The following is a 20,634-nucleotide window of genomic DNA, read 5'->3' as shown; positions in this document are numbered from 1 at the left end:
CAGTAATGGTAGCAATTATTTAATGGCCTTAAGGCTCAATCATCCCCCATTAAAGGCAATGGAAACAATTCCTTTGACTTCAATGGGAGCCTGTCAGGTGCTCAACAACTGAAGACAGATGAGTTCATGAGTCATTGATTGAGCTGAGTGACCACTTCTATAAGAATTTATTGGTATTTTTGAATGAATTTACTTGGCTGTGTTCTTACCCTACTATTTTCACTTTTGGCAAAATTTGTGGTATTGAACTTTAGGGGATTGTGAAGGGTTGGATTACAGAAACCCCCTTGGGAACTGCCACCTGATATGCTGGGACAACCTCTAAGCCCATTTTTCCTGGCAGCTTGGGACTTCAGAGCCCTGCCTGGTTGTGCCAGACACGCTAGCCTGCTACAAACACAGAACCAGGTCTGAACTACATCCTCTAAAAGCTGCAGGCTTAACTGAAAACAGCTTAAGAAGTGCTCCTGTCTCCAGCACTCAGATACCCAACTCCCAACAGGGTCCAAACCCCAAATAAATCCATTTTACCCTGTATAAAGCTTTATATGGGGTAAACTCAAATTGTTCACCCTCTATAGCACTGATAGAGAGATATGCACAGCTGTTTGCTCCACCCCCAGTTATTAATACATACTCTGGGTTAATTAATAAGTAAAAAGTGATTTTATTAAATACAAAAAGTAGGATTTAAATGGTTCCAAGTAATAACAGACAGAACAAAGTGAATTACGAAGCAAAATAAAATAAAACATGCCAAATACAGTAAGAAACTAAATGCAGTTAAATCTCACCCTCAGATGTTCCAATAAGCCTCTTTTACAGGCTAGAATTCCTCCTAGTCTGGGTCCAGCAATCACTTACACCCCTGTAGTTACTGTCCTTTGTTCCAGTTTCCTTCAGGCATCTCCTTTTGTGCCAGCTGAAGACAAAATGGAGGGGTTTCCAGGGGCTTAAATAGACTCTCTTTTGTGCATGGAAACCCCTTCCCCTCTTCTATGCAGAATCCAGCTCCAAGATGGAGTTTTGGAGTCACATGGGCAAGTCACATGTCCATGCATGACTCAGTTCCTTACAGGCCACGCCACATTCCCAGGAAAGCTCAGACGTGGATTGGCATCTCTCAAAGTTCATTGTTAGCTTAAGTGTTTCTTGATTGGGCACTTACTGAGAATAGTCTTTTCTCAAGAAGCTGACCAACTGCATCACTGAGGCTACTTAAAATCAAACAAGTACATAGCCAATATTCATAACTTCAAATACAAAAATGATACATGCATACATCTAGGATGAATATATCCAGTAGATCATAACCTTTGCAGAGATATGTTACATAGCATATCTAGCATAAAACATATTCCAGTTATGTCATATTTACACTCATAAGCATATTTCTATAAAGCATTATGGGGTGCAACGTCACAGGGACCTCATCCAAAGCCCATTGAAATCAGTCAGCAGAAATCATTCATGAAATAAACAAGTGCACATGGAAAGAGAAAGCTAAGTTTTCATGCTCAAATACTCACAGAAAGCACATTTAAAATATCCATTCCAGGAGGATTTCTACCAGAATACTGATTGGAAGACTTACATTCCTCTGATCAGGGAATACAAACAATACCATGTGAAATATATATTAACAGAAAACAGCCACTCTCGACAATAACATATCCTGGAGCTGTGGCCACCCTTCCAAGAGCAAGAGGGGAAAACAAAACAAACAAGCAAGGAGTCATAGGCTATTCCTTCTCCCACTGGATTACGTGACTCCGGAATCTGATGTTGTGGGGAAATGCAGCACACTTCCAGTACACTGCATCCAGAAGGAGGGGGAGAAGGGAGGAGACCAGTGATAGCTAAACCAACCATTAGTAGGATTATCCGACAGGTGTTTGTTCTTACCCAGCTGGGTGTTATTTAGTCTTGACTCAGTGAGCTTGAAATGCTTTAGATACACCTCAGGGAGTCAAGCTTCCTGCTGTTCAAATGACAGTGACTCAGTAAATGGGTTCCTTATATATGTGCCAGCATACGCTGCTTCTGCCTGCATGATTACACCTTAACCCTGACAAAAACCAGACGAGTTCCCTTTAGGCAGAGAAAGATTGCCTGCAGTTCATATGCCTGAGTGCCTATATAACTATGCAGGCTCCATCATGAATATATGACCTGTATCAGTCCCTTTTATTACAGACATGTTAGGCACAAAGTGCCCTTTTATGTTGCTTTGCAGTTAATGGAAAAGATGAACAATCCAAATACTTAAAAACACTTGAAGTTAATTGGGTTACCCCATCCAGTTAATACCCAAAAAATTTTAAGCTGAAAATAACTATTGAATGTTATCTCAGAAGCATTCAGTGCCACAGCCAGAGCGTGATGAGGAGCAGAAGAAAATCACAGAAATCGTGTTTATATAGTAATATATTTTAAGAGATGCGCTGAAGCTTTGAGGGGAGTCTGAATTTCCCCATATTTGAAGATGTTCACATTCAGTGTTCTTGTTCAGTCTGCATAGCGGTAAGCCCAAACGATGAAATATGGATCCAGATCCATCCTTTCTCAAAGTTCTGGTGGGCTTGAAGACAGTATTCTGGCTTGAATCCATCTCTAATTAATCAATTATCCCATTGTAAAGTACTTGTCACACATTTCAAAGTGATGTTGCAAGAGAAATGGTGCCGTTAATACTAGAGGTGTCACCATACAGAACATATGCAGTTTAAGTCCCAAAATGCTCCCCTTCACTTCTATGAGAGCGTGTGGGGAGCACAGGCCTGTGATCTAGGTTGTAGGGTTTCTGTGGGATAGAGGCTCCATGGATCCTGCAGGGGTGGGCCAAGCTGAGAAGAGGAGAGAGCTAGAAGCTCAACCACATGCTACATCACATCATTTCCCTTCATACACATTCCAAACCATGGGCAGCACAGGCCAAAGCTGACAGAGTCAGCATTAACTTGAATAGGCTCTCCCCCCTTGCTTGCTGTGGGAAATAATAATAATGCTGATGTTGCTAACAGGGTAGAAACTATGAGACAAGTGATATATAGTGCAGGTTTGACTGTAAGTGTAGCCTAAAAGAAGTATATAGAGGTAGCATTACTGGGCTTGATTTTGAAAAGCCTAGTTGTTTAAGCTGTCCTATTGACTCCAATGATTCTATTTGCACAAGGATTACGCACATGGGTAAAAGTTTTTGGGACTGGGTTCACAATGTGGAGTTGTATCATTTCTAAAAGTAGCATCATTTTTGTTTCATTTCTGATATAATAGACACTATGAAGTTGTATTAGCACCACAAATGATCATGTAACAAGAAAATGTTCTACAAATACATTAGAAGTAAGGGGAAGACCAAGTACAGGATAGTTGTGTTATTCAATGGGGGGGGGAGAACAATAACAGAACATGTGGAAATGGCCGAAGTACTAAATGACTTTTTTCTTTAATTTTTCACCAAAAAGCTTAGTAGTGATTGAGCATCTAACATAGTGACCTCCAGTGAAAATGAGGTAGGATCTGATACTAAAATAGGAAAAGAACACATTAAAAATTATTTAGACAAGTGAGATGTCTTCAAGTCGCCATGGCCTGATGAAATACATCCTAGAATACTCAAGGACCTGACTGAGGAGCTATCTGAGCCATTAGCGATTATCTTTGAAAAGTCATGGAATATGGGAGTGTCAAGGCTGATTCCCCACTCTGGCACTTCGAGTGAAGAAGATGGGGGCCCGCAAGGATTTTAAAAATTAATACTGGCCACTCCAGGCTTGTATTAAGCCCCCAAGGTTACAGCTTTTCTCTGACCTTGGCTTGGTAAACACTGCCACCACCCAAGTGAAAAACTGCCTCTTGCAAATCCTGGAAACACTCACTTGGGAAGTTTCCCCTGAGGCCCCTTGGCTTTTCCACCCCTCCCTCGGGGAAGCCGAGAAGGAAAACAAACAAAAGGGAAACCCAGCTGTTGCCATCAGCTAATTGAAAAACATATGCACAGACCTTTTAAGACACAAAACCAATCAGGTTCTTAAAAAAGATAAAATTTATTAAAAACAAAAAGAAAGAAAATACACCTAGAACTTAAGCTTTTGCTAAATTTTAAAAGAGCAATTCCAAAAATTAAGCACACAAAATAGCTTTCTTGGGGGGTTCAGCTTAAAGGTTACAAGCAAATAAAAGCATCTGGGGTTAGCACAGAGGAGTCCACAAGCCTTACAGAAAATAAAAGAAATAAACCTAATCATGTCTATCTAACCATTCCCTGTCCCAGTGAATCCTTCTAGGTATGGACGATGAATTTTCACACCTGGTCCAAACTTTACACAATATTCCAGCTGCCCCCATCTCTTCAGCCCAGAGAGAACAACAGAGAGACAAAGCAAAAGCTTTTTTCCCCATTTTAAAAAGTTCTAGCCTTCCCATGGACTCTTTTGGTCAGGTGCCCCTTTTCTTTACCTGGGGGACTTTTTAACCGTTTACAGGTAAAGCAAGCAACCACCAAGAGGGACTTTATAGCTAACTGGCTGGCTGGGTCCATAAAAGGGAGCTCCTCTCCATTCCCCCCCCCACTTCATTTATTACAGGGAGAGATTCCAGAGGACTGGAAAAGGCCAATCTATAAAAAGGAGAATAAACAAAATCTGGAGAATTATGGACCAGTCAGCTTAACTTCAGTACCCGGAAAGATAATGAAGCAAATAATTAAGCAATGAGTTTGCAAACACCTAGAATATAATAAGGTGATAAGCAATAGTAAGCATAGATTTGTCAAGAACAAATCATGTCAAACCAACTAATACCTTTCTTTCACAGCGTAACAAGCCTTGTGGATGGTGGGGAAGCGGTAGACATGATATATCTTGACTTTAGTAAGGCTTTTGATACTGTCTCACATGACCTTCTCAGAAACAAACTAAGGAAATACAGCCTAGACAGAGCTACTATGAAGTGGGTGCATAACTGGTTGAAAAACTGTTCCCAGACACTGGTTATCTGTGGTTCACAGTCAAGCTGGAAGGGCATATTGAGTGGGATCCGCAAGGATCAGTTCTGGGTCTGGTTCTGTTCAATATCTTCATCAATGATTTAGATAATGACAGAGAGTACACTTATAAAGTTTGTGGACAATACCAAGCTGGGAGGGGTTGCAAGTGCTTTGGAGGATGGGATTAAAATTCAAAATGATCTGGACAAACTGGAGAAATGGTCTGAAGTAAATAAGATGGAATTCAATAAGAACAAATGGAAAGTACTCCCCTTAGGAAGGAACAATCAATTGCACACATACAAAATGGCAAACGACTGTCTAGGAAGGAGTACTGTGGAAAGGGCTCTGGGGGTAATAGTGGATCACAAGCTAAATGAGTCAACAGTATAACACTGTTGCAAACAAAAGCAAACATCATTCTGCGATGTATTAGCAGGAGTGTTGTAAGCAAGACACGAGAAGTAATTCTTCCGCACTACTCTGTGCTGAAACGGCCTCAACTGGAGTATTGAGGCCAGTTCTGGGTGACACATTTCAGGAAAGACATGAACAAATTGGAGAAAGTCCAGAGAAGAGCAACAAGAATGATTAAGGGTCTACAAAACATGACCTATGAGGGAAGACTGAAAAAATTAGGTTTGTTTAGTCTGGAGAAGAGAAGACTGAGAGGGGACATAAATTTTCAAGTACATAAAAAGTTGTTTGAAGATCAAGACCATAACAGGATTCAAAAAAGAACTAGATAAATTCATGGAGGATAGGTCCATCAATGACTATTAGCCAGGATGGGCAGGAATGGTGTTCCTAGCCTCTGTTTGTCAGAAGCTGGGAATGAGCAACAGAGGATGGATCACTTGATGATTACCTGTTCTGTTCATTCCCTCTGGGGCACCTGGCACTGGCCACTGTCAGAAGACAGGATACTGGACTAGCTGGACCTTTGGTCTGACCCAGTAGGGCCATTCTTATGTTCTTATGGTTATGTTGGTGGCCAGCAACATCCTGGAGGTGTTAGCTGCCTTTCGACACTGTGTAAACAGGAAGGGACAAGCTGCTTCAGCCACATGGTGGGGGCGAGGGGGAGAGAAAAGATGAGCTCTGCAAAGACACTGCCCAGGTCATCCCTTCCCCTCCTCCTCTTCCCCTGTGGCTGGAAGCAGCTCCCGTTCTTTCCCTCCCACACAGTGCCGAAAAGCTGCTGCTGGCCATGTTCTGGTGTGAACCCTGGAGAAATCTGGGGTGGGAGGAGCAAGTGACCCTGCGTGCCCCCCTAGGGTTGCCAACTGTTTCATCACACAAACCCAAACACCATTGTCCCACCCCTTTCCCAAGGCCATACTCCTGCCCCTCACCTTCGCTGAAGTCCCACCCCCTCCATCACTCGCTATGCCTCACCCTCACTCACTTTCACCGGCCTGGGGCAGGGGTTTGGGGTGTGGGAGGGGGTGCAGGATGTGAGCTCAAGAAGGGAGTTTGGGTGCAGGAGGGGGTGAGGGATTGGGCTCTGGGAGGGAATTTGGGTGCAGGCTCTGGGATGGGGCAGGAGATCAGGGTGAGGAGGGGGGCAGGCTCTAGGAGAAAGTTTGGGTGCAGGGGGGATGCAGGCTTTAGGAGGGAGTTTGGGTGTGGGGTGTGGGCTCTGGGCTGGGGCAATAGGTTGGAGTGGAGGAGAGGCAGGGGGAGCTCCCAAAAGTGACCAGCACATCCCTCTAGCAATGGCTTCTAGGCAGGGGGCCAGGGGTCTCCGCTCACTGCCCCTGCCCGCAGGCACCACCCCCACAGTTCCCAGGCCAGTGGGAACTGCAGAGTCAACACACATCACTGAAGCCCCTGGGGGGAGGACAGAGGGGTTTCCGTGTGCTGCCCCTGCCTGCAGGCTCCTCTCCCGCAGCTCCCATTGGCCACAGTTCCCAGTCAATGGGAGCTGTGGAGTCGGCGCTTGAGGTGGGGGCAGCGCACAAAGACCCCCTGCCCCCTCCCATTTACGTGCCGGCCACTTCTGGGAGTGGCGCAGGCTCAGTGTAGGCAGGGAATCTGCACTAGCCCTGCTGTGCTGATGGACTTTTAGCACCTAACATCTCCTGGTTTGGCATCAGTAACCTCTGGAAGATAGGGTCTGATTCCAGGAGATTCCCAGTGAAACTCGGAGGGTTGGCAACCCTATGTCCCCCACACATGTGTTGTCTCAGGAAGACCTGGTGCTAGGTACCAGGAGAGGCAGATCTGTCCCAGGGACCTAGCCAGGCATTGAGGGCAGAGAGGTCCGGGTACGGAGGGTCGGGTCAGTCTGTCACCCCTCCCCCCCTTTGTGAGAGAGGTGTACGGGAGTGTGTGTGTCACCTCTCCCCTTGTGTGTGGTGGGGGAATAGGGGTGTGTGTGTCACTCCACCCCATGTGACCCCTAAAGCCTTAAAGATAAGGTAAATAAAAATCCAACTACGCAATATTTCTTTTTAACAGGGGTTCAGTCATCTTGATGATAATTTGAATGTTTGTACTGCACAGTCCTGATTGATTGGTGTTGAACTCACTTGAATACAAGTAATTTTGCTAGGTATCCCATATTCAGCATAAAGAAATATGGTCACCCTACCCAGTACGATTTAAGACCTGACAATCACTACAAGTAAATAACATATAGAGAAAACAAAGTACAAACTATTCAGCAAAGCCAACAATGTTTAATTGTAGACCACTATCTATAAACTGCAGAAGGGCAAATAACTATTTGAGAAACAACCATTCTGATGTGGTTGAAAGAAATTCCGGGTCCAATTCCCCTCTCATTTATACCGGTGTAGATTAGGAGTATCCTGAAATTAATGGAGTTATACTGGTGTAATGACGAGACAATCTGGCTATCTTTGCCCAAAATTATCTCGGCTATACAGGTCATGATATGGTGCAATAGGAACCTAGATATGCACTCTTACAAAACTTGTACAAAAATCCAATAACAGCCAGTTCCATGTAGCTTGTGTCTTAATTTCCAAATACCAATTGATCTATATCTCCAAATTATGTTAGTCTGTAGGTAAAGTATTATTACAACCTTGGATTGCCTGACATAGTCCAATTGATTAGGAGAGAGCAATGTGATCTATAATAGTTTTGCACTATTGACCTCCTAGCTGGTCAATCGTTTTTATGTCAAAAATTATTGGCTGGCTAGCCACTGACTGAGATAGAGTAGTGTGGTCTTTGACATAAAATACAGAAGCCTCAGCAATAGAAAATACTGATGCAGCAAGCATGTTTACATAAAAGACATTTGCAACATCACATAATCTTCCTTTTCCCCCTCCTTTGCATCTTAAATTTTTAAGATATACTAGAAACCCAAAATTAAGAACAATGTTCAGCAGAACTGGTGCAAAAATATTCACGATCATGGGCATAAGGACTGATGTCCCAATACACTTTGAGTGACTTCATCATTATACACTGAATGACAGTAAGACAAAACTATTGAAAGTCAGAATACTTTCATGTAGGGTTATCTAGGAACCAGGACGGGTGTTGCTAATTCCAGTTTTGTTCCACATGGGTTAGAAATGCTAGTTTAGTAAAACCCAAGTGCAGACTGAATGGCAGCTGCCACTGGTGTTTCAAGCATTGTATCACTGAACCCTGCAGGGTGTCAGCAATGGCAGCTTTCTTGAAATTGATCTCAGAAATGTTTCTTTTGGTCAATAATCTTCAAAGGGCAGGGGTGCAATAAAAGAATTTCCTTTAGCCTTTCATTTCCAGGAAGGAAGAAAAGGCATTTCTCCCATTGAGTGGTCATGGATTCCATTAGGGAACACAAAAATACTCTGCCTCGTAGGGCCAGGGGAACCCACAAGATTCTATCAGTGTTATAAATTGGCTACGCTTTTGAAATATTTAACAGTCCTTTTTGGTAACTACAGTTTCCAAAAGCTGCAATTGCTTCTCTGAAGGAAAGGGAGGACTAACTCCATGGAAAATTCTAGTGGTGCAGTATAGAATAGACTAGCATCTGTAGGGGCACAGACAAAGGGGGCAAGAACAATGAATCCTGCAGAGTAGATAATATATTAGTTGTATAAATAGTCTCAGACTGATTATTCTCTCAACTACACCAGTTGCATACCAGCATAAATGGTGTCTTCAGTGAGTAACGAGATTTACACCAGTGAAAAAAAGAATCAGGTTCAGTGTGTTTAAAAATGAACACAAAAATTGACAATGAAACAAATTTCTTCTGTCCCCAAGATAATCCTCAGCTCAAACTCATATTGAATATTACCTTTTATGCCTCATGCTTAAAATTAGGCATATAGAGTCTTCGGATTAGGTACCTTGACTTTCTATATGTTCCTCTAAAGAGCCCGGCACTCTTTTGAGCAATGTAAAGACACATCAATAGGATCTATGTATACATAGAAGTAATCTACTTTCCAGCATGGTGGTAATGGTGCTTTTAAATTGCAGGCAGAGAAATTACAATTTGTGCTGATGTCTTGGCTCTCAAATAACAGTTATTTTTCCTCATAGGCCACAATTTGATCTGCTTATTATCCACTGAAATGCAGGTGTTGCAGAGGGAGAGGCAAAAGGGCGTAGAAACAAGTGCAATAGGTTCTGGCATAGAATGTATCATTTTTGTTGCTGTTATTATCTTGGATCATCTCCGAGCAGGAAACCTAAGAAAATCTGATACCCCTCAGCAATGGGTGTCTAATAAATAGGCATGCAGTTCAGTTACTTGACAATGGTGATCAGAAGAAACAGAGCTATTATTCTTTGTTCTTTAGACAACATAGCCTCTTATTCCCACCCAACAGACAACCCAATTGATAGGAATACTAATTACTATAATTAATAATTTAAAATATCCATATCCCCTTCCATCTGAGGATCTCAAAGCACTTGATGACATTCGGGAATTAAGTCTTACAATATTTTTATGAGGGAAACCATGTAGATTTATTTTAGAACATTTTGGGAGGGAAGCATATCAAACACTTGTTAGGTATTAAAAAAATGTTGTTTAATATGTTCAATTAGGTATTTTAATAATGTATTTTTGAAGTTATGTTAAGTAAATCATTGGCTTCAATAGAATTTAATATGGAGTATATGAACTATGATCCTTGGACTCCATCTTTGAAAGCAAACTTGTTTACAACTTAGACACTGGAGTCCTCTGGCTCAAACCGGACTGAACCAGCTTTTCCTGCCTTAGAGATTATATAAAATCTTGCTCAGAGCCTGCACAGGGCTGTCCATTCCAGCGGCAGCGCGTGCACGGTCGGGTCTTCCTAACGCTCCAGAGCTAGAGAGTAGAGTACCATCTATCCCGCAGTGAGGTTGAGGAAGGAGAGGCCTGTCATCATTATCCCTGCCCGCCACAGTGAACTGAATCCATCTTACCTGTGAAAGGTCCTGCTTTCCTGGTGTCCATCATCCCAGAGGGTCTCCCCACCTGCGATGAAGTCCAACAGTCATCGGGACTCCCCAGTAGTCCTCCTGGAAGGCTCTAAATCAGCTGGAGAGTAGAAGGCCCTGGGCTTCGCATCTGTATGCTGTGTCCACTGCACCTAAATCGTAGGAAAGGTTTCTGTATTGGGGTTTCTTTATTGTCTTCTGAATACCAAAGGAGGTTTTGTGAGTCTGAGCTTCAAGTTCATAAAGCCAGTCACTGAATCAGTATATGTATACGTTTCTTTCCCCACCATTTTTTCTAGTTTTCTGTACCTTTACCCTTAATACACTTACCTTTGTTTGCACCATAGTACCTAGTCTTTTCTTCATTTTTATTATATCACACAGGGAGGGAAGGGACACCCTTATTGTAAGCTAAATCCACTGGTGACAGATACGGAAGGGAGTCGAGTCTGTTCTTCTGGGAAAGGAGGCTTTCCTTTTATCTCCCCCTACCATTTCTAAAGTTTTCCTTTCTGAAGTGCTTTATTCCCCTTGAGGCAACACACCATACGACTAAAACTACCCTCATCTTGATTGAATGTCCATTTGCATTCATCAAAATGTTATTTCATTTTTAAAATGTCCTCCCTTGCGGAAGTTATCATCATCTTGTCAGGGAACTTTCACTTCCACAAGACATCGATCTCTGGTCATATGAGAGTTCCTCTATCATATAGGGGCTCTCAATTAATATAAAGGATGTAGCCTGTACCTATGGACAGCTGTCTCCCCCTGAAGTGGGGCAAGGAGGAAGAGTGTTGCAGTCATGCTGGAGGCAGGGCAGTATGCAACATTACCTGTGCTACACCAATTCATAAATGGCACATAATCCCAGAGAGACCAAAGCTAAATAGTGTAAATCAGAGAAGCCCCATAGTTATTATAATTTACACCAGTGGGCCAAGGTAAATGTACCATGAGAATCAAGGAGCTTTTGCTCCCTCACAGCATCCCATCTCTCCAACACAAAGAACATGTTGGCAAAGGAGAGAATCTAGCTTAAAATGTTTCGTTGGAGGGCACCGGTTGGCAACTATTGTCAATTGAAGTAGATTTCACAAAAAATCATCTAGTATTTCAGGGGAGAACATTTTCTCTTATGTGACATTTCTTTAACCCCACTGAAGTAATATTTTCAGCCTATGAAGCATGGGTGTAACAAAGATCAGAATGTGGCTCTATTATTAAAGAGAAACAATGCATTGTTCTTCCAGAGATCAAAGTAGAAATTACTCATAAAATGTTAAAAATTAGGATTCAATAGCTCCTGGAATAAGTGTCATGTATACTGGTTAGCTGAATTCACAGTCCTATACCTATGCCATACATTAAAAAATGCCCCTCAAATAGGGACAGCCATGCCTGGATAATACATTATATTGTAAAATCTAAAGGATTCAAGCAAGGAACTTTGATTTCAGATCTATGTATACCTTTGTCTGTCTAGCTAAGATTTCAGATATGTCTGTTGTGCAACAGAAATAAGAAATCTTATTAGCATTCAGAATCCATAATATACATACTTGAGCGTATTCCCTATGAAATATATAAGGAAAGTTTATCTTCATAGCAAAGAAACAATTGAAGTTCAGTTTTATTGAGAGAAATTAAATTTATTTTGTTATCCATTGGGAATGTTATAATTCTAGAACTGTTAGAGGAATACTTTAAACTATACTTTTCATCAAAAAAAAAAAAGGCACTGGGACTCAGATTGCTACCGTACTTTTTTTTTTTTTTTTTTGCAAGAACTCACAATAACGCTGCAGCTTTTCTTTTAGAATTGTTAATTCCATAAAAAAAGATTAACCTCTAAATCAACTTCAGGTCTCAAATTTTGTTGAGCAGGAAATGTTATGGATTGCATTAGTTCTATTTGGTCAGGTCTCCTAGAATTTTGTGGTGTATTTGAACCATGTATAGTAAATAAGATTTGTAACTGCATGAATCAGTCAGTCCTTATAAGTTACTAGTTCCACAAGATACCTTCCCTTTACAAATTTGGTGAATACATTTAGGTGAATAACTAATGCTTTATTTTAAAGAAGCTGGTTTGGGGTCTTTTTAATCAGCTAGCTGGTGACAAGTCCAGGAAGGAGAAGGGCTTGCAGGGCATACCTGTCTTGTTAACATGGTTTGGTAAGCAGAGAGGCTGCAGCCAAGAAATCCAGTGTAAGAGTGGTAGAACCATGTGGTTCTATCCAGAGAGGAAAGAATGTAGCGAAACCAGTCCCTAAAGGGGTGCACTGAAAAGGGACTTAATGGGGTCTAAAGCACAGCTAACCCCGTAACCATAACTTACTATTTTCTTGTAGTTATTATTTGCATTTCTACAGTGTCTGTCATCACTGTGATATTAAGTGCCATTCCATACATTAGACAAGTACACCTATGAGCCCTCTGGAGATAGAATCAGTTCTCCTCTTCTCCACATAGTTGGAGCAAGGTGGTTTATTCCAGGAGTATCATAGTGGATACATTGCCACAGCATGGCTTTTAAAAATATCTGCCTAAAGATCTGAGCCAAGGCACACTTAAGTCTTCCTCCTTGTGCATATTCATGAGAATACAGTTCTTAATTACACAAGCACTTTTTTTTTTTATACGCAGGATCTTCCTTTCAGTGCACTGTATGGACAATGATCAAAACTGAAGCAGATAGTCAATATTTCTTTTTACCCTCATCATCCAGTATATAGTCCCATACCTTATTTAGTGCACATCATCCAAACCTGGAATTTGGATTCCAGTGCGAGTTCTAGAAATACCATGAAGACTAAATAGCATAGAGGAAGACATCCAATAGGCCAACACTGTGCTTTTGAAAACCCCACCCCAGAGAACCAGTGTGTATATCAAGGAGCAGAAATTTGCCTGATGTCTTCGAGTCAGTTCAGATAAGTACTTTGTACAAAGAGAAGTAAAACTGATTATTCACAGATAAAAATTAGCAGATATATTTCACAGCTCTGTCTGGTGAAATGATGCTCTTCTAACTAACAAAGCATTAAAGAGTTGAAGTAGGTATTCCGTAGATAGAGAATATGATTTTTGTTCATGAAAAGTCTGCCTAATGAGTTACACCTAATGGAGCTGACTTTTGTAAAAGTTTCTTTTGTGTTAAAAAAACCCTGAAACTGAAATTTTTCTGTTGAAGTGACTGGACTAAGCCTGCTAAGTATTTCATAGCCCATATTATTACGATACAGAATCCCAGCATCATATTTAATTCTGAACTTCAAGGTACATGCAATTAAAACAGAAATCATATAGAAAAGTTTAAAGCATGAAATAACCAAAAAAAGTAGACAACTTCATTACAGCAAGGACAAAGTCATCAGCCACAGGAAATAATGTAGGAAGTCAAGTCAAATTGAGCCAATGGGATGTAATGTGTTTGGTAAACACAGCTAAAGAAAAATGTTTTTGTAATCAGCGGAGTCACTAAAGTGCAGCAGTAGTGGTAGAGAACAGAGATACAATGCAGTCTGAAATTCAGGAAAACAGAGGAAATTAGAAAGCAAACATTGAGAGTTGATGAAACAAGAGATCATGTTGAATAGGAAATGGCCTCAGACAGCCTTTGAAAAAAATTATGGCTAAAATATAGACCTGCAAAAGAACAACTGATAACTTCTTATCACCGAGCTAATTTGTTTTAAAGAAATGGTCAGCAGCGGTAATAACCAACTCAAGTACATTCTCTTAAATTGCAATGGCCTCAATTGGTATCACTGGAGACAAACTGGCATTTTAAACTGGGGGGCAGGGTTTGAAGGCAGAGGCAGGGAAGAGAAACAATGAGGACCTAGAGGAATGGTATTTATTAGTTCTGTAATTAGTGGTGAAAAACTACGGGGAGTAGCAGTTTCATTCTCAAGAATTTTTTTTTTTTCAATTATAGCAAGTCAGTCTTCACAAAAGAAGATGGGCAGTACAAAATCAAAGCAGTATGGTGTATCTTTAGCTTTGATTTAAACAATGTTATTGACTCATTAGATATAGCCTGAGATGTAGAGTTACACAAGCAAGAAAAAAAGGCAAAGCATCTGTAACATGAAACAACAGTGTCCCCTCAGGTTTCAAAGACCCACAATGCACTCAGTGTAACTAGAAATAAATGTATAACAAGATTTATTGCACCTACTCAGAGCTGAAACACTGTGTGGGCAATACTGATTTTTTAAAAAATACTCCAGTACCCATTTGCCAGGTCTCTTCTCCCTCCCCACCCCCCAACAACGTAATAATTTCAAGTTGAACAATGCAGGAATATTTAAGTAAGAACCCCACAAAAGTAACTATGGACTACATCTTCCAAAAGGAATGTGTCCTCTTAACTGATATGAAATAGAGTGTATTTGTGTGTGTGTGTATGTGTGTGAATGTACTATGTTAAAGCACACTAGGGGACTTTTAGTGAGCACTAGCAAGGGCTATATGGGCCAGTACATAACACATTGGTGCACATTAGAAATCACACCCCCATAGTGAACATTGCCAATTCATGTAGGCAAGTTTTAAGATGGTACACGTTCAATGTGAGTAAGGGTGGCAAATCTGTCACATAATAGTTTACAGTCTGGAGGATCTCAAAGCATTTTACAAACTGTATTCATAAACCACAGTACCCACCAATGAAACACAGATGATTCTGAGGTGGAACAAGGCAGCTTTTTAACATTTTGCAGAAACATTACATAACAATCAAATAAAGGGAATGATGAAGAATAATAGGTCCTAGTTCTGTAATACCTTAGTCATATGGAGTATTACCTTCATAGTATGGACATTTTTTGGTTTATTCATTTGTTTGTTCTCGGAGGAAGAAAGGAACATCCACTACAGATGTGTTCAGTTTTGAAATCTGTGTAACTTTTATTCCAGTCAAGTTAAAAATTAAAGATGACAATGAATGATTTTAATTTATGCCACTGTGTAGGTTTTCCTTTTATAAAACTTCTTAGCCACTGAAATATTTCCTAGACTTATTTGAACTACTTTTCACAATGGGCAGAACCCTCACTTGAGGCTCTTCCCATCATAGCTGGTTCTCCTCCTCATTTTTTGAATAGATTACAAAAACATCTAAATTTTACTGGCATCTGTATATAAATGACTTTATCAAAAATTAAATGTGTCCATGATCATGATTTTTTTTTGTGCTCGTGAAAAACATCAGATTTAAGTCTCCAGTACTGTCAGTCTTCATATTTTATGCCCCTAGAAGTGTTGCATAAGAATTTTTAAAGGAACAAAATGTACCTTGGTAGAATTCGGACCCTGACTATGACACCAAGAACTTTTGAAATGCATAACCAAAAAGAACTGCAATATGATGTTCAACAGGAACATAGTCTTAGAGTGATTCATAGAAAAGATTTCTTTTATCATGGAAGTATTCATGGAACTAGTTTCTGCTGATGATTGTGACAACTGCAGAGGAGACCATATTACATATCATTAAAATAAGAAGACATGCAAGAAATAAATACAATGAATATAAATTCAGGATCTTGCTAGACAATTAGGGCCCCAAATTCTGATCACAATTACATGAGTTCAATCACATAGGCTTCAGTAGGATTGCATGAGTGCAACTGAGGGCAGAAATGTACCCATTGGTAACAACAATGAACAAAAGAGGGAGATGATTTATTTCTCTACCTACACAAGCCACTACTAATTTCCAAGCAGACTGTGTTCTGGTCTGAGAAATGTGAACAGGCAGTTATAATAGAACTGCTTGTCTCCTGAAAAGACAGCGACAAAAAAGAAAATGAGCTGGAGGCAGAAATGTAAAAGCTTTTGTAGCGGAAACACACTGATGTAGGATGCAAAATATTGTGCCTGCTAGCAGAACTACATTAAGAAATTACCATCATTTTACCAGCCCAATTTTTGACAATCAGTGCACTAAATTGTATGCATGAAAACAATAATGTAAAATTATGCACACGCACACACATTTGTGGATATGCAAACCAGAGACTGCACACTTGCAATACATTTTGCATGTGCACCAGTTAAACATGAAAAAGTGTGTGTGCAATTTAGCATGTGTGCTTTTGTAAATTTCTTTCTTGGTATCTAGAGTCAGTTAAAAGAATGGTAGTTCCTGTGACAACTATAAATGTTAATTAACCATTTGCTTAGCTAGATAAAGCAGTCATAACATAGGAGCATATATTTTCCCCCTTCCTAATATCATAGAGGCCTTTATCAAAAATGAAACATAAAAAACATGAAATATGTGAAATGTTCTAAACATTTTAAATGTGAGACAATTTTATGTATTTGGTCACAATACTGCAAGACTTAAAGAAACAACCATCATTTTCTCCCTAAATGTAGTATGTTTATCATGCGCAGCCACTCCCTAAAGTTAGCTCACTAAAAGTGAAAAACATGAAAATGCAAACAAGTAGGAGCTGTAGTATAATAGAACATTAAGGAAAACACTTAAGATATCATTTCATGAGACATTGCAGACTTAAAACTCCCTTGTTACTGTGTTAAAGCAGACAGAAACTAAAGTTTTGTTGAAAAGTTTTTTTCTCTCTCCAAAACCTCTTGGAAGCTTTTGACTCATGGAAAGTTTTAAAAAGGAATTCTATATCCCATTTTCTGGCCCTTTGTTTTGCTTTTTGCAGAAACTGTTTCCTTCATCCATCTCCTCCCAGCACATCATCATCTTCCTGTTGCTCACTCACTCTTTCCAGCAACAACTTCATCTTACTGTAAGTCAGGATGGTAACCTTTTAACCTTTTTCAATTGTGCCCAGCACTTTTATATTAGATACAAGTACCTTATTTATATATTTGCTTGTGAATCTAGTGCTTGTGAAAGTACCAGGATGTCCATCCTGGAGAATGAACTCTTCTATATGTACACAGAAAAGTTATAGCCCTCTGCATCACCAACACAACTTTCCCTTCAGTGTCCCACTCTGACTCCTTCCTTCTCAGTTCCTGTCAAAACTTTGTCCTCCATGACAAGAACAATGCCAATTAGAAGTGAAATACTCTTTATTCCAAAGAAAAAGGTCTCAATCCAATACCCACAGAAGTCAATGGAAGATCCCCATTTGACTTCAATGTAGATCGAATCAGGATCTATCCAGTCCATTGAATATAGTAAATTCTCCATCAAAGTGAAACAGTCTAAAGGAGAACATCACATAAACTCAGTCCAGACTTTTGGATTCACATCTAGGACAGAATTTGGTAATTTTAAAGACTTTGATTTGTCCCATAGTGTCATCACTGAGGAATGTTAAATCTCATATGAATGTAATAAAAGAGAAATAGAATCATCTCACACAGCAATCACATACACTCAATGGAAAACCCATTATGGGCTCCTCAGTTCCTTTCTTCTTTTAAATGAAACAAGAGAATTACATTCTTGATCCTATCGCAGAGACTCTGAAATACTGTTGACACTCGGGGCCTAATCCAGTGCCCACTGAACTCAATGGGAGTCTTATCAGTGATGTCAAGGCTTTGAATCAGGGCCTCAGTGAAGCTCAAACATTTTAGTGCTTACTCAATTCTTGCTCAGGAAAAAAAAAAAAAAAAAAAAGCCTTTTGCCTGACTTAGACCATGCCTTATTCAGGTACCAAAATGCATCATGAGCTTCCTTGTATCTTTCCTATCTAAAATATACTGATTGCTTTTCTGATGTGGGGGGTAACATTGTGACATACTATACCCCGGGGGAGCATCTTGTAACCCCCATATTCCTCATCTGGATATAAGTGATATTACATATAAAGCATGCCATGTGAGGTATCAGGGAAAAGATTATGATAGGCTGAAAGTCACTGTTCTATCTAACTATGTATATCTTTAGTGCATATGAAGTTAAGAGAGTGTGTTATATGGTTGTCACTAAAACATGCTGTAAATTGGGGAATCAGACAGATATTAGCTCCCCAGAGACAACAGCAAGGAAAGTAACCAGCGCCCGGGCTGGGTATCCAACAACCATCAACAACCATTGTCCCGCAAGGGAGCTACAATTCAATGAGTCACCTGCATAAGGCCACACCAGGGGAATTGCTCAACCTTGCTTGAGGACTCAGCAACGCTCACAGGACATGCCTGGACTTGTGTTCCACAAGCTCATGGACTGAGTGTATAAAACAGAAAACAGGGGGTCCATGCTTCACCTTTCTCCTGCCCCCAGCTATGCTGCAAGCAATAAAGACACTCAGAAGACTGAAGACTCCAATAGAGGAAACTGGCAGATCGGCAGGCAGTGATCGATCCAGCAGGGATTGATTTATTGTGTCTAGTCTAGACGCGATAAATCGACCCCCGAGCCCTCTCCCATTGACTCCTGTACTCCGGTGCCACGAGAGGCGCAGGCAGAGTCGACGGCGGAATGGCAGCAGTTGACTCACTGCAGTGAAGACACACGGTAAGTCGATCTAAGTACCTCGACTTCAGCTACGTTATTCACTTAGATTGAGTCCCGCCACCCCCAGTGTAGACCAGGGCTATCTTTTGTAGTCAATAAATTTGTTTAACTGTTTATCTTTATCAGTGAGTTTGCCTGAAGTGTGTGGTAAACCTGCTCAGGTTTGCAAAGGCTAGTGTATATCCACTTTCCATTGATGAAGTGGTGAACCAATTAATACATTTGTATTGCTCTTCTTGAGCAGTGCAAGATAGTATATTCCTGAGGTACAAGACTGGGAGCTGCGGGGATTTGGCTGGTTCCTTTCTTTGTGTGACTCATGAGTGGCTCTGGGAGCATTCATGCAATCTAGCTGGGTGTGGGGCTCCACATGCAGGTGTGCTGAATGATCACAGCGCCTGTAGGGGTTTGCTGCTTGTCACTAGCAAAGCATTGTGAGAGAGCCCAAGCTGGAGAAATAAAGGGGCACAGCAGTCCCACAGTCCCAGGCTGCACCCCGGAGATCCCATCGCAGTGATGTATTTGGCAGGGATGAAATACACAACTTGTACTGAGCAAGATTTGCACTTCATACTGTTTATACCTGGGGCTGTAAATGGTATACACATCTTTCCCCTCAACACCAATCTAGTGCCCCATTAGTGTTTTCAACATTTAAAGTGTTTCCAAACATTGAAATATATATGACACAAATAAAAAATACCTAACTATAATGTAGTGAAGTATCAGGCAACAGGGCAGCAGTATTTTATGCCATGCAGCACTCGACAGTGAGGTGAGAGACATTTCACACACATGATTTTCAGATGTGGTAAATCACTTGGCTGTGGCACAAGCTCTGTACATATATATACACACACACACACACCATGATTCTCACTTCAGAGAAAAGCATATCACATATTACCAAATGCAGCAACCTTTGGCAACATTTTGGAGAAGCAATTTCCATTCCAGTATATTTGCTCACTCAAATGAAAATGTTGTTTGAAAATTTTTGACCAGCACTAACCACATTATTTTCTTTATACTTGTGCTTGAAGTACTCCCTAGCCTCATAATGCATTATACCAGAAATACTGCAGCAATTTCAACTTGACAGTAGTTAATGTGGCCATTGTAGGCTGAAAGTCTGAATAAAAGGGTCCCTGCTAGTTGCTATTGTTTGCTTCTAAAGTCTGAGATAAGTTTGTATCTACACAAATGATACAAAATCAACATGGCACATATTAAATGGATTAAAAACTGGCTAACTGATAGGTCTCAAAACATAATTGTAAATGGGGAATCATTATCGAGCAAATGTATTTTTAGTGAGATCCTGCAGGGATCAGTTGTTGGCCCTACACAATTTAACATTTTTATCTATGATCTGGACAAAAACATAAAATCATTATTGATAAAGTTTGCAGATGAAACAAAGATTGGAGGAGTGGTAAACAATGACAAGTCTCTGATAAAGAGCAATCTGGATCATTTGGTAAACTGGGCTCTGGCAAACAATATGCATTTAAATATGACCAAATGGAAGGTCATACATATAGGAACATGGAATGTAGGCCTTACAGCATAGCATGGTGGTGGTCTCTAACCTGGGAAGCAGTGACTCTGAAAAAACTTGGTGGTCATGGCAGATAACCAGCTCAACATGACCTCCCAATGTAACACCGTGGTCGAAAAGTCTAGTCTCATCATTGTATAAAGAGCGGACTGTCACGTAAGAATAAGGAGGATATATCACCTGTGTATTTAACACTTGTGTCA

This window comes from Malaclemys terrapin, chromosome 8 (genome assembly GCF_027887155.1).
Source record: "Malaclemys terrapin pileata isolate rMalTer1 chromosome 8, rMalTer1.hap1, whole genome shotgun sequence".
NCBI classification, from domain to species: domain Eukaryota; kingdom Metazoa; phylum Chordata; order Testudines; family Emydidae; genus Malaclemys; species Malaclemys terrapin.
This window is presented reverse-complemented; position numbering follows the sequence as displayed.